Source organism: Jaculus jaculus, chromosome 9, assembly GCF_020740685.1.
Source record: "Jaculus jaculus isolate mJacJac1 chromosome 9, mJacJac1.mat.Y.cur, whole genome shotgun sequence".
NCBI lineage: Eukaryota > Metazoa > Chordata > Mammalia > Rodentia > Dipodidae > Jaculus > Jaculus jaculus.
In genome coordinates, this window is record NC_059110.1 from 38,534,310 (window position 1) to 38,548,590 (window position 14,281).

The following is a 14,281-nucleotide window of genomic DNA, read 5'->3' on the forward strand; positions in this document are numbered from 1 at the left end:
TCTGCTCCAAACCCTGTCTGTACAATCTAGGTTCTTTCATGTAGTTAGCTTACTGGCTTCTGACACTCCTATAAAAATATCCCATAGAGCTTTTCTTATTACCTTTTCATTGACTCTCTCCGAGTGATAAAAATGAAATTCTGTAAAGGGCTTTGAAAACCATGCATATTGCAATTCTTCCACATTTCAAATACTAATCAAGTGTGACTATAAAAGAAACAACCACTGCAGTGAAAATTGCTGCAGCATGTTGAGACTCAAGCCATTATTAATTCATTGGAAAGTATTTTTTCTTTAAGATTATGGATCCTACAAAGTACCAGATAACACAATTCCTGAGATCAAAGTTTTTGTTTCAATCACAGGAAAACTTGATATCTAATCTTCCCTGTGTGTGCATCTCTGGGAGAGTACAGCAGCTGCCCTGGCTGTGCCCTGAGTGAATAATGCAGACTATTTTACAGACTAGGAAAGCACCTGCTCCCACATATTGCCTGTAAATGATGAGTTATAAGGACAAAGAAGATCTCAGATTAAAGTAATAGGTCTAGGCAAGTTGGACTTCCTAACTTTATTCAATAGAGTCAAGTGAAATTTCCTTTGTTTGGTTAATTTCAACATGTATTTTTTTCAAAATTGGCCACTATGTGAATTCACACAATGCTTCTGTTTTTTCCTTTGCAAAGGCAACTATAGGAATCTTTCCTCATTGTACATTATAGTTGTGTGACAATTCCATACATAAAATGCAAAAGTAGAATATAAATTTGTAAGCTATATTTTTATCTCATAATATATCTCATATAATATAATATAATATATATGTTATATATTATATATATTATGAGATAAAAATATATATATATTATGAGAAAAAAATATATATATATACACCTTCATTGGAAAACATACTAACTGGATTTACATGTAACACTTACCATGCTTGGTATGGATTGCTCATCTCTGAATATGCAATAGCCTCCTTTGAGTTCAGGAGTAAATAGGACCCTTTCTAAGCTATTCCATATCCCTTCTTACTAACAGGTCTCACTATGTGGCCCAGGCTAGCCTTGAACTTTGATTCTCCTGCCTCATCCTTCCAAGTCCTAAGCATGAGCCAGTGTACCCAGGTTTCTCTTCTTTTTCAGTGCTTAGAGACAGTAGCCAGTCATTCATTAAATTCTATTTTGTTGAGAGTGGCAGTTGTCAAACCTTTGTTAGCATATCACAGACTAAATCATCAAACATTTAAAAAGCCTCATCAAGATAGAGGTGCAGCTTTTCTGGTGAACTTGCTTCTCTGGATACTGATGCCTTCTCCATCAGTTACATACATTTCTAGTGTTATAATAAAAAGGAATTTCTTAGCTAGGTAGTTAGTATAAACAACTAGAGGTTGCTATGAATGTCTGACATGGACTGTGGAGTCCATTGCAGCCAGAATATAAAAACTAACTCCAGGCAATGCTGTCAGCCCAACCCCTTCCTCTAAGAGGCTGATCTCATAGATGACCTTCTACTGTGGGTCCTTATTCACTCTGGAAGCCTTGCAATTCTCACATCGTACTTTAGGAACTGTATCATTAACACTCCATGTTATTTTGTCCATAAATAACTAAGATTACAGTTCTCTGAAAGCACCATGAAAAAGTGGTATGAGGGTAAAGTTCAGGCCTCTGGAGTCTTAACTGAGACTGCAGACTTTAAAGCTTGTCTCCTCTTGTTAACAGTGTGCCATAAGCAATTTGTTAGACTCTCTGCCTGTATCTATCATATTGAGCTAACAAGAGTGCTACACCATAGGCTATTTTGAAGACTACATTGATCAAACATGTGAAAGTTAGTCTAGTACATGGGAAACTCCAACTAAATCAGAAATGTAGTGAACTATGGACTGATTTAACTGCTTATAAAACTTTGTTTTCCTACACTATTGCTAAAGAGTTCTGGTGTGGTACCTGTAGTGTCTGAGTCTCAGTCTTTATTGTTTTTCCTTCAAGAGCTGTCTCCTCCTGGGAATTTTATGGACTTAATGAATGCTATAGATACGGGAGAAAATGAGAAACACACTGGCTATGGAATTAATTTCCGAGGCTAAGAAACATTCTGATTATGAAGACAGGAGAATGAACTGACCCTTGCCCTTGTATACTTCATACCAGAGCCAGGATAGCCCAGGAAAAGCACAGTGCAATGCTTAATCAACTAAGACCTATTTTCAGTAGGTGACATGTGTTAAGTAGAAAAGTTTGCATTAAAAGATTCGTTGCACAGCCAGTTCCCAGGGTTGATTTACACATGGAAAGTTGATTGTGAAGTGCTCTCAGGAAAAAAACACCCAAGGCAGAGTAACAGTAGTCTGGGCAGAGAGAAAGATGAATCATGACACAGTCACAGCAAACATTTGGGTGAGCCCCACGGGGAGCTCTGGAGTGGGCATGGCTCTTGGAAGGTGCCTTGAGTTGGACGTTGCTTTACACCCCCTGCAACACTTAATCACTGCATGCAGCTGTCCCTGAAAAGGGCTGTTACTGTGGATAAGGTGACTTCTTATGGCCAAGGGCAAAGTCATTTGGTATAAGAGGATTAATATTTAGTTGTGAGGAGGATGTTGTCATTATGTGGGTCACTCATTAATTGCTGCAATTGCTTCTGGTGATGTGCCTGTCTACACAGGGGGGCATTTTCCCTTTCCTCCTTATGTGTCCCTGTGGAAACTAAAATCCTTGCCAGAAAATATAACCTTTTAAATATGATTGTTTGTTTTTGTCCTACATAAATGTCCTCTATTGAGCAAATTTCATACCTCCTGATTTATGCTCTCTAATGCAATTTCCTTCCTTTTGATGCTCCAGCTATGTTTGTTCAATTACCCCTCATCTTTGGACTAAATCTGCCACCACACATCTTTCATAAATTCAGAGTAGTCAAAAAAGCAAGAGGAGCACTGAGCCAGGAAACAAGATGCAGGTGCCCTAAGTTCAAGTCCCAGCCCTGCCAAAACCCGACGATTCCCCTTTCACACAAACCTTTCCTTCTCCAATCTCCTGTCTCCTCACTTTGGTCATCTAGGAGTTAATCTTCACAACAGTCAAGTCTGACAGTTTTGCCTCAATGGCTTATGCTGACCTAAAGGAGCATGGAGTTTGCTAGTGTCAAAGTGTCTCACCTCTAAGACTTTCATGGAGGTGATTCATCACATCTAGGACCCTGTTAGCTTGTAGACAGGTGAGAGGACAGATGGTCCAGGGGAATGTTCTCCACCAAGGTGAAAAGGAGCCTAGAAAATAAAGAAAGGATATGAAGGACTATAAATAAGTCTTTATATTGACTTTAATTTAATCTAAATTTATCAATTAATTTCTCATTGCTGGGGGGGGGAGATGCCTGATGAGAAGCAGTTTAAGAAGGGAAAGGATGTAGAATTTTATGGTACCATTGCTGTTTGGGTCTAGTTTTGTGTCCCTTCATACCCTTCCTTACCCTTCCCTCACTTTTCACTCACCCTCTTGTCTGGTACACAGAGACATTTCCTCCTACCCATACTGATGGCTAACCCCAAGATGCATGACACATATACCCCAACAAGGAGGGTCCCGGTGGATGGGGGAGGACAGGGAGGAGGCTAACAGTGGTACCAACTTGACTGTATTCACTAAGTACAAAAGTAATAATAAAAAAGGAAATATACTTATTTTAAGTTAAAAAAAAAAGGAAAGGGTTTATTTTCAGCTTGCAGTTGGGAAGGGAGAGACTTCTATCATGATGGAGAAAGCATGGCAGGGGCTGGAAGCCAGTGTCATATCGTAGCACAGAAGGGAGCAAGCAGGAGAGAAGGAGAAGCAAGCAGGATTGAACTACAAAATCCCAAGGCCCACCCCCAGTGACACACTTCTGAAAGGTTTCTCAACCTTCTCTACACATGAGTCTATAGGAGACATGTTACATTCCAACCAACACAATGTCTAATCTAAATTTCAGATTTTACTTGTATGATGGGAAGTAGAATATCAGTGAGTTCCTATGAGGAAGATTGTTGTAGAGACTGAATAAGGTAGGGGTTCTGTATCTAAGACCTTTATAGTTACACATTATTATCTGAAGGTTGTTATATTGATATAAGTATCATTTAACATTATTTCCTCAATCAAAAAAATTGGAACTTTAATATATGGACACACTGCAAATGAGTCATATTTCCATCAGGTTATCTTCTTTTATCTCCTTTTCCCTATCCCCATTCCATTTACAGTCTTCCTCAGTGAGAACATTGGTAATCACAGTGAGGCCACAAATATGCCAGTCAGTTCATGCTGAGGGGAACAATGCCCAAAGTATGCCTCCCACCCTGTGGCTCTTACACTCTTTCCACTCTCTTCTGAAATGTTCACTGAGCCTTGGATGTGTATCAGAAGTCTCCTTTACTGTTGAGCTCTTGATCATCTCTTATTTTCTACTTTGATGAGTTTTGAGGATCCTCAGTGCCTACCACCATCTCCACACGGAAGGTTCTCAGGCTAGCAATGAAGGCAGCACTGGTATTTAACCCACTGTTTCTTCGGCAATGTTCCCTGAGCTCTGCTGGTATGTTAGAGAGATGACATACCCAGTTATAAGCATTGGGTTCTCTTCTTCTCATCATTTTGATGGGTCTTGGATCTCCCTAGTACTCACTGCCATCTGTAAAAACAGGTTCTAACCAAGAGTGAGCAGCACTAACCAAAGCGGATAAACACATACACTTAGAAGACTTTTTGATGGGAATAACCCCTCCTTTAAGTCAAAGAACAGTAGAAACTTCCCTCTAGGATTTATGACCTTCCACTCCATTGGCTTTGGACTTAGTTCTCTGTATCAGACATGAATTATCTCCAACTGAGCATGCCATGCCTCATATGCCATCAGAGAGCAGTTGTTTACTTCCAGAACTTATGTGCTACTATTGTACCTATGTGTACATCTTGCTTGCTGGTTGATTGTTCAGTTTGCAGAACAGAATTTAAATAATCAATGTTCATATAAAGTGTACTAAATCTAGTATGCTTTTATTCAACTTTTAAAAATGGATTATTTAAAATGGCAACCAAGGGCTGGAGAGATGGCTTAATAGTTAAGACATTTGCCTGCAAAGCAGAAGGACCCCAATTCGACTCTCCAGGATGCACATAAACCAGATGCCCAAGGGGGTGCATGTGTCAGAAGTTCGTTTGTAATGGCTGGAGGCGTTGGTGTGCCCCTTCTCTCTCTCTCTGTCTCTCTCTCTCTCTCTGCATCTTTCTCTCTCTCAAATAAATAAAAAAAATATATTTTAAAAAATGGCAATCAACATCCTTTTTAAAAAAATACCTGAAACATATCTTACTTGTATTTTAATAATTTTATATGCCATGGGTATAGTCTGGTATTTCAATATGCAATGTGTACTGATCAAACCAAGATAAATGGACTTACATGTCCTTATCCTTTTTTAAGTTTTGAAATCTTCAAGTGCCTCACTTCTTGTTTTACATAAACTTTATAATTGATTATTGTTTCATCTATTTAATATTAATACAATATTATAATATGGATGAAATTATAATATTAGTAGAATTCCATTCACATTTCTAAAGAATATTCTCTTATTTGTTGAAAATACTGACCCTTAAACTTCAGTGATACAAGATTTCTCTTCTTATAGCAACCCTCTTTTAAGAAGGTTTAAGAATGGGCTAGAAGGAAAACTGCAATTATTTTGTCCTTTGAACAGTTTTGAAATATCGTTTCCAGTTAGGCAGCTGTGTAAGCACTGACAACTTGCCCCTCTTCTTCCCTTGAGATTAATTTATTTCCTGCAGTGCTTGCTCTTCCTGGACTCTCACTTGTCAGCCTGCCCCAATGGGCGTGCTCATCAGCCGAATGTTAATTTTAAAGGCAGAACCATATACTGCGTTGAAGGAAACAATAGCTCTCTAGGCAAAGCAACCCTTGTCTTTCCCTTTCACTCAACCTCCTACTGTCCATGGCTATACATGACCATCAACCATTGGCAGAATATGCTGTGAGTGGTGGGGTATTATGGAAAGCAAGCAGGCTTTGTCACTATACAGACTTAAGACTGAATGCTAACTCAAAGAATGTCACAAGTTGGTATTTTTCTTCTAATCTTTAAAATTAGAATACAAAAGCCTGAATCACATAAGTTTTTTGTGCATTAAAAAAAAATCACTTAATGTGAAGGTGAAAATACCAACTTCGAAGATCTGTTCTCTGGAGAATGGCAAACTATGGCCTGTAGCTCAGTTCTGTCCCAACGCCTTTTATGCATAGCCCAGGAGCTAAAAGTGCTTGTTTTCATTTCTAAATGGTTAGAAACAAACCAAAAAAAGTGATAGCATTTCCTGACATGGGAAAACATATGAAATTTAAATTTCAATACCTATAGGCACATATGCGACTTTGTGCATCTGGCTTACGAGGGTACTAGGGAATAGAATGTGAGTCCTTAGTCTTCACAGGCAAGTGCCCTAACCACTAAGCAATCTCTCCAGCATTTTAACACATTTTTATTGACAGAATCCAGTACGATACAATAGTCCATGATAATTTCTTCCCTATCCTCACTTTCCCACTCACAAATCCACTCTCTTTTATATCCCATCCTACTCTCAATTATCCTCCCTTTCATTTTTTTTTAAATTATTTATTTATTTATTTGAGAGCCACAGACACAGAGAGAAAGACAGATAGAGAGAGAGAGAGAGAATGGGCGTGCCAGGGCTTCTAGCCTCTGCAAACGAACTCCAGATGCGTGCGCCCCCTTGTGCATCTGGCTAACGTGGGATCTGGGGAACCGAGCCTTGAACTGGGGTCCTTAGGCTTCACAGGCATGCGCTTAACCGCTAAGCCATCTCTCCAGCCCCTCCCTTTCATTTTGATGTCACCCTCTTTTCCTCATATTGTGAAGATCTTGTGTAGGTAGTGCCAGGCACAGTGAGGTCACGGATATCCAGGCCATTTTGTGTGTCTGGAAGATTGCATTGTAAGTAATCCTATTCTTACTTTGGCTTTTTAATTTTTTTATTTTTAAATTATGGACATAATTAGTATGGATACATTATGTATTGTTACCATCCTTTACCTCATCCCTGCCCCCATCCTGCTGGGGCCCTCCTCAGTGGGATTGCAGCAATTCCCCATGGGCTTGTGGGTTGGGTGTTGTCGGAGCAGCAGTCAGTTACTGGGGGGAGGCGATGCCTGTCGGCCCAACCTCTGGCTCTTATAATCTTTCTGACCACTCTTCTGCAAAATTCTATGAACTTTGGTGGGTGTGTTTTAAGCATACTTCAGTGATGAGCTCTTAGGAGCCTCTGGATCTCTGCTTTGGTATGTGTTGAGTGTCCTCGGGGTCTGTCTCCTTCACCCTGGTGCTGGTTGTCAGGCTCACCATGGAAGCAGCACTCTTGCTCATCTCCCCAAATCCCTTGTGGTTTCAGCTGTGGCTTGACTGAAGTGTGAGGGGTAGTTTATCTCTTCAGGTCTCACTACCTTCTAAAAAAGAAAAAAACAGATTCTTCAAAGGAGAGTGAAGTCAGCATAGGTGAAATGGGATAAACATTATTATTTTAGGGAGAATTTGATAGATGTAGCCCTCCTTTTAGCCAAAGGCTAGTGAGAGTTTGAAATTGGAGGGCATAATCTTTATTGCCATAGGATTATGACCTGGTTCCCAATTCCAGATATGGGTTCCCTGTCACTGAGTAGATCTTTTAGACAATCAGAAAGCTATTAGTTACCCACCAAGGCTGTATGCTACTGTTGCGCTGGTGTGTACATCTTGTCAGAGTGTTTGCTTCTGAGTAGCTTAGACACCTGGTTGCTTGGATCATTGTTTGTCCACTTTCCCCCAGTAGCTCATGTAGTGATGTCCAGCACTAGGTGGACTAACTGTATGGGGTCTGGCTCTTTTCTGGGTTCCAGCCAGGTCGCTCCATGTTCTGTGTCATCAGCATATGATGTCTTCAGCAGTAGGGTCTTACCTTTTGCCTCAGGCAAGTAATCAAATACTTTGATAGAAGCTTGTCTTGTTTTGGGGATTTCCTGAGTGTCTCTGATCAACAGTTTATTGTGGATAGCAACCAATTTCTGATACTGGAAGTCACTGGCAAGAGCCAAAAAAAAAAATTAAAGTTAGACTTCATCTTACCATCTCAAGGGCCCTTTTGTTCAGGTGCTCCCCCCCCAACTCATGTTGAGGGTTCAAGCTTTTAATGTATCTTCAAGGAATTAGGTTTCTAAGGTACCAGTTCATTTTGGGTTTAGTTTTGTGTTTGTTTTCCCTCTCCCTCCTATTCCTCTTCCCTCACCCCAAATCCTTCCATCCCTATTGTCTGGACCTCAAGTTGCCTATCACATATGTCAGCAACTCTAGCAGGTCCAGGTTAGGAACTGCAGATGAGTGAGACCATGCAGTGTTTGTCTTTCTGTGATACTGTGAGTTTGCTGAGTATGGTCTTTCCAAGTCTGTCCATATTTATAAAACTTTCATTGTATTATGTTTTTCTTATTGCTGAGAAGAATTCCATTGTGTAAGTGTAGCACAAATTCATTATTCTTTCCTTTCATCCAGTGATGAGGACCTGGATTGATTCCACTTCTTAGCTATTATGAATTGAGCAGCTATAAACATGGTTGAGTAACTATGTCTGTAGTGAAGCATGGAGCATTTAAGGTAAATTCCCAGTAAGGACTGGGTCTTAAATTCTTTCTAGCACCTCTTCCACAATGGACCCTGATCCTTGGAAGGGGATAGAGATGTCTCAGTGCTGAACACCCCACTGTCACTTCTTGTCAGCCCCATGCTGACTTTTGAGTCATTCCAGTGGTCACCACCATCTGAAAAGAGAAGCTTCTCTAACCAAAAGTGAGAGCAGTATTAATATATGGGTATAAACATTAAGAAAAATGCTTAAATGGAAGTTTGGTGAGCATAATATATGCCTTTAGCCAGAAAACAGCAGGCATTAGTCCCTATATGGCTCATGTCCTCCCCTGCCATAGGCTTTTGACTAGGTTTTCAGTATCAGCAATGTATTCCCTTCTGTGGCATGGGCCTCCAGTCCAATTAGAGGGAAATTGGTTTCCCCAATAACAGACATGCCGCTATTGCATCAGTTGGCACATTTGGCCTGGAAGGTCAATCTTAAGGCTTACAATGTCTGCTGCTGTTTACCACAACTGATGATTTGTCTCTCCCATAGGGCTGCATGCAGCATAGTTATAAATAAAATTTTATTAGGATATAGTCACATTCATTCATTTACATACTGTCTACAACTGTTTCAGTGAAGTTGAGTAGTTGTGACAGATATTTGATATCTGGTACTTTAAAGAAACAGTTTACTCATCAATACTCTGAAAAGATATTTAGAGGCTCTTCTGTTTTCATATGTCATGCTGGTGAGTCTGATGTGAGGGGAGGGATCTCTGAATCACTCTTTGAAAAGTAACCCAACATAAGTTATATTGGTTTCAATTCTCACTCACTCATCACTGCTTGATCAGAACATTCTATTGGCTTTCTCTTTCATCCTTAGCATATGACTATTTCTTCTCCATGATCACTACTATCAACTTAGACCAAACTACCATATCAAGAGGAAGGATTTTTTTTTTTGAAACAGGGTCTCTCCATGTAGCTCAGGCTGTACTTGATGTACCATCATGCATCAACAGACTTCTTGAATGGCCTTTACAACTTGTCTACCTGCTTCTAACCTTGTCCAATGCTGTGCATTCAGTACAACAGCCAGGAGCAAGGTGTAGAAGCCCAAGCCAAATCCTGGAACTTCCCTTCTGAAAACCCCAGTGATATCCCTCTTTCTCCCCCTTTCTTACTATTCTAGTTATCTTGGGGCTCCATTATGAAGGCTAGCACAGGACTTTTTGACTCGGTGGCTCGACCCTCCAGCCTTCGTCTTCCCTTCCCTGTCATATTCTGTAGGCCTTCCATCAACTATTAACTGTCTGATGATCTCTTCCATAGCCTACTTTTCTGAAGTTATAACCCTCTTATTTGAGACTACCTTTCTTCATTATGGTCCTGGACATCATATGCTTTCCTTCTCTATTTTGATTGTTGGTCACTTACCCCACATATGGACATCACTAATACAGCAATTTTTTTAATCAGTTAGTTCTATTTTAGATTACAAGATTGTTGACCTATGATAAATCCTCAATACATATTGCTCAAATAGATAAGTGAACTCTAGCTTCCTATACTTGACAGGTAATTGTGGTACCTCTTAAACATTTTCTGTTTGCATAAACAGCTACAAGAACTACAAATATCAGTCTTATTTGTAAAACAAATGTAATATTTACTTAAAGAGAGTCAGAAACTTGATTGTTTACTTGGTCTCAGCCAATAACGTAATCACAAAATGTGCCTAAGAAAAGAAAGTAAGTGGTTCATACAGATATGAAAATATGGATAAAACAGTCAAAAATGTTCAGGAGAGCTAGGCATGCTTTTACACTCTATTAATCCCAGCACTTGGGAGGCAGAGATAGGAGGATTACTGTAAATTTGAGGCCAGCCTGGGACTACAGAATGAGGTCCAGGTCATCTTGGGCTAGAGAAAGACCCTACATAAAAACAAAAGAAAATGTTCAGGAGAAATTTCATGGAATATTCAGAATATCAGTGGCCACAATGAAGCTGCTTCTTGAATGTAGATGGCTTGCTGAGAACTTGGCTGTTCAACTTTAAGTGTTTGGTTTTCAAAGTTCTTAGTAGGGAGAATGAAGTATGAATAGCTTTGATTTAAATTAACACTTTAGAAAACATCAGTTTTATAAGAAAATGTAGATCAGTTTTCAATGTATTTGAACTTGATTTCTCTAAAGTATGAGGAAATGGAGATTTTATTTTGCTTTAATCTTCTCAAAGAATTACCTGATTTTTTTGGTTTTAACTTCATTTTATGGATGGAACAGCAGGTTGTTTTTAAAGCGACTGAATGACACTTACTTATATTTTTAGAAAGAAAAATGAAATAAAACTCCATTTTATGTCTGAAGTCTGGTTGAAGTGTTTGGCTTGATTTCTAAGGAGCTTGCTCTACATGATTCCAAATTCCCATTAATTTCATCACCTAAATAGCTGGTTCAGGCAATATTCAGTCCAATGTAAGAGCTATCACCTCCATATTCAACTTGTGCCATTTCCAAAGGACTGGGTGATAGATGGCAAATAATGAAGGTTTCATATCAATTTACATTTGAAAACGTAAATAATTGTTAGGTAAATCACTTCTGGCACACTATGAGATTTTTTTGAGAGTGTAATAGGCACAGTTTCTGGTCAATATTAAATCTGCATTGTTCACTAGAACTCATCCTGGAATGTGGATGCCATTTAGGAGACCCCTGTGCAGGTAGAAGATTGAGCAAGATGGTGAAATGACTTACAAAGGCCCCATCTCAAATTGATGTGGCTTACATTCATTATTTCATTTTGAAATAATGTAATCATTCTAATTTTCTCACCTCCCACTTTTCTGCTTGAGTATGTACTATCTTAAATCAGCTTATTGACAAGGGAGAGTGAGACTAATAACTGTCAAAATGACAGATTGAAGTTTCCAACTACAGGCTTATAATAGTTTTATGTGAATATGAGATGGTAATAGTGGGTAATATTTCTGTAGCACTTTATGTTTTACACAGCACTTGCTGATCCATTATTTCATTTGATACTTCCTCAACTCCGTGCTTCAGTTATTCTTATCAAACTCATTCAGTGACAAGGAAATAGAATCCTGAGATTCCTCAATACACATAGCCAGAGAACCGATGCTCAGGACTCAAGAACAGGTCTTCATCCTCTGTTCTTTTTACTACAGTATATATATATATATATATTCACTTTATCTTATCTCTCCTCACCAAGAAAGACAGCACCAAGAGAAAGAAATATTGTTCCTTTTTTTAAACAGATAAAGTCTCAAACATAGTAAGTGGTAAAAGAGGGAGTTAAATCTGGGCATAATGCCTAAAAACTTGGTTTCTTTTATCTATAAGATTTATTTTACAGTGGGTACTTGTATTGCTATATGTGACATTAAAATGTTCTAAAAACCTAACTGTTGCAAGTGAGGTTGATTGTGATGGGAAAATGAAATCCAAGACAACCTAGAACCAAGGCAACTTCCTGCATCAGGCCATCAGCTTCCCCAGACCCCTGGACCAGTCAGCACTAATGTGAAATGTTGACAAAATAAACTAAATTCAGGGAAGTAAGGAAACTAACGTGATGTGTAGGAAAATTGTATTTGTTTCTATTTTGATAGCATTTTTATTCCTTCCAAATTATACTGTGAGCTCCTTACAAGTGAAAATACTGCATATTACCTTTTGTGTGTACTTATAATTTATGTAACATTATAAAACTAATAATTATTGATGGGATAGATTTAGGCCTTTTATATTAGCTCACTTCATGTTTGCAATAATCCCATACAACTGGCATTATTATACCTTGTCCCTTTCTGTTTGTAGAGTGGAGGAAATAACTCCCATCAGGTTAGGTGACTTTAGGTTATCCACCTAGCAGTGGCAGAAAATAACTCAAAAATAGAAGGGACAAAACAAGGAAAGACATAAGGAAGGGAGGGAGGGACAAGGAAGGAAGGAAAGAAGGGAGGACAAGAAAGGAAGAAGAGAAAGAACACATGGAGGGAAATTGACAGAGAAAAAAAAGGAAAGAAAGGAAGGAAAGAGAAAGAGGAAAGGAACATAAAGAGAAGGAAGGAGAAAAGTCAGTCACAGACTAAGGGCTGTTCAGCAGCAAAAGCCACACTGGCGTCCTTTCCAGGTTGAGGGATCTAGCACTTAACAGATTTCTGGTATGATCTGAGTGTGAGAGAGCCTGAAAGATTTTTGGGCTTTGGTACCTCTTGACTACTGTAGTATAGTGCTGGCTGCTTGCATATTTTTAACCACCCATCCCTCCTACTTTGAAAGGCCATACTGGAAAGGAATAGAGTGTCTTGTTTGAGAACAGACTGCATTTCCCTCTGCTGTACTTTGGAGTTTGGTAGGATGTTGTTTTGATGTTACTGAGTTTGGTTAGCTAGGATCTTTAGGTAGGATAGCTGTGTCTTGAAGACTATTATTTTTATTCAGTTTAATGTTTTAAACTTTTTTGTCCTCTGTATTTCCTAGAACTTCCCTAGGTTCATGTTCTGCTCTGTATGGTGAGTGCCACAACCAAAGAATTCTGGATATGGTATTATATTTATAGATCCTGGTCTGCTTCAATCCCTCACTAGCTGTAAGATTGTTGAGTAGGACACAACCTTACTGTGGCCTCAGCTTTCTCTCTTAAATACATGTAAAACCATTTCTTCAGGGCTGGAGAGATGGCTTAGCAGTTAAGCGCTTGCCTGTGAAGCCTAAGGACCCCGGTTTGAGGCTCGGTTCCCCAGGTCCCACGTTAGCCAGACGCACAAGGGGGCGCATGCATCTGGAGTTCGTTTGCAGAGGCTGGAAGCCCTGGTGTGCCCATTCTCTCTCTCTCCCTCTATCTGTCTTTCTCTGTGTGTCTGTCGCTCTCAAATAAATAAATAAAAATTAAAAAAAACCATTTCTTCAATAAAAATGCACTTTACAAATCTATTATTATATTCTATCTAATTGAAATATCTACTTTGTTTCTGAAGAATTTACATCTCTTCCTTTTATTTCACTTTTTTGGGTTCTTATTTTGCGCCCATTATTTTTCAAATAGTGAGTATGCAGGGGTTATCCTGTAAGCGGTCTTTGAAAGCAGGCCACTCTTTTCCTTGTTCTTGCTACTACATGCTTCTGATGGACCCCTTTTATTTTTTCTTTATTTATAGAAATCTTCAAAACTGGAAAACATCAAAAATAACAAGATGTGACGGAAGCCACTTGGGCAGTGAGCATAAATGTTTCAATGGAGAAGGAAGCCTAGCCTTCTAGCTGAAAAACTATTCCCCAATGAACTTTAGGAAAATGTTGACTGGCTACAGCAGAGAAGAAAACAAGATTAAAAGTTTAAGATGTAAAACTCAGAGAGAAACTTATGACATTGTTTATTCTGTTGTGTTGAAAATTACCCTTATTGTTTCATTGTTAGTTTGGACATATTTATATACTGTGTACATTTTTGTGGTTCTTCTACAATCAACAATTAGTAACTAGCAGTGATGTTAATTTTATGCTTCAATATCTGAACAAAATCAGTCTAAAATAGGATGAAAACTCGTTGAAT

At 38.9% G+C, this 14,281-nt stretch overlaps 1 protein-coding gene across 1 annotated transcript in view; it reads left to right on the plus strand.

The window, feature by feature from the left end:
- Nucleotides 1–14,002, plus strand: part of Themis (thymocyte selection associated) — a 189,508-nt gene extending 175,506 nt beyond the window's left edge. The window contains exon 6 of the mRNA XM_004651342.2: nucleotides 13,887–14,002. The gene's annotated coding sequence lies outside the window, so the exon portion shown is untranslated. The remainder of the gene's footprint in view (nucleotides 1–13,886) is intronic.
- Nucleotides 14,003–14,281: the final 279 nt, after the last annotated feature.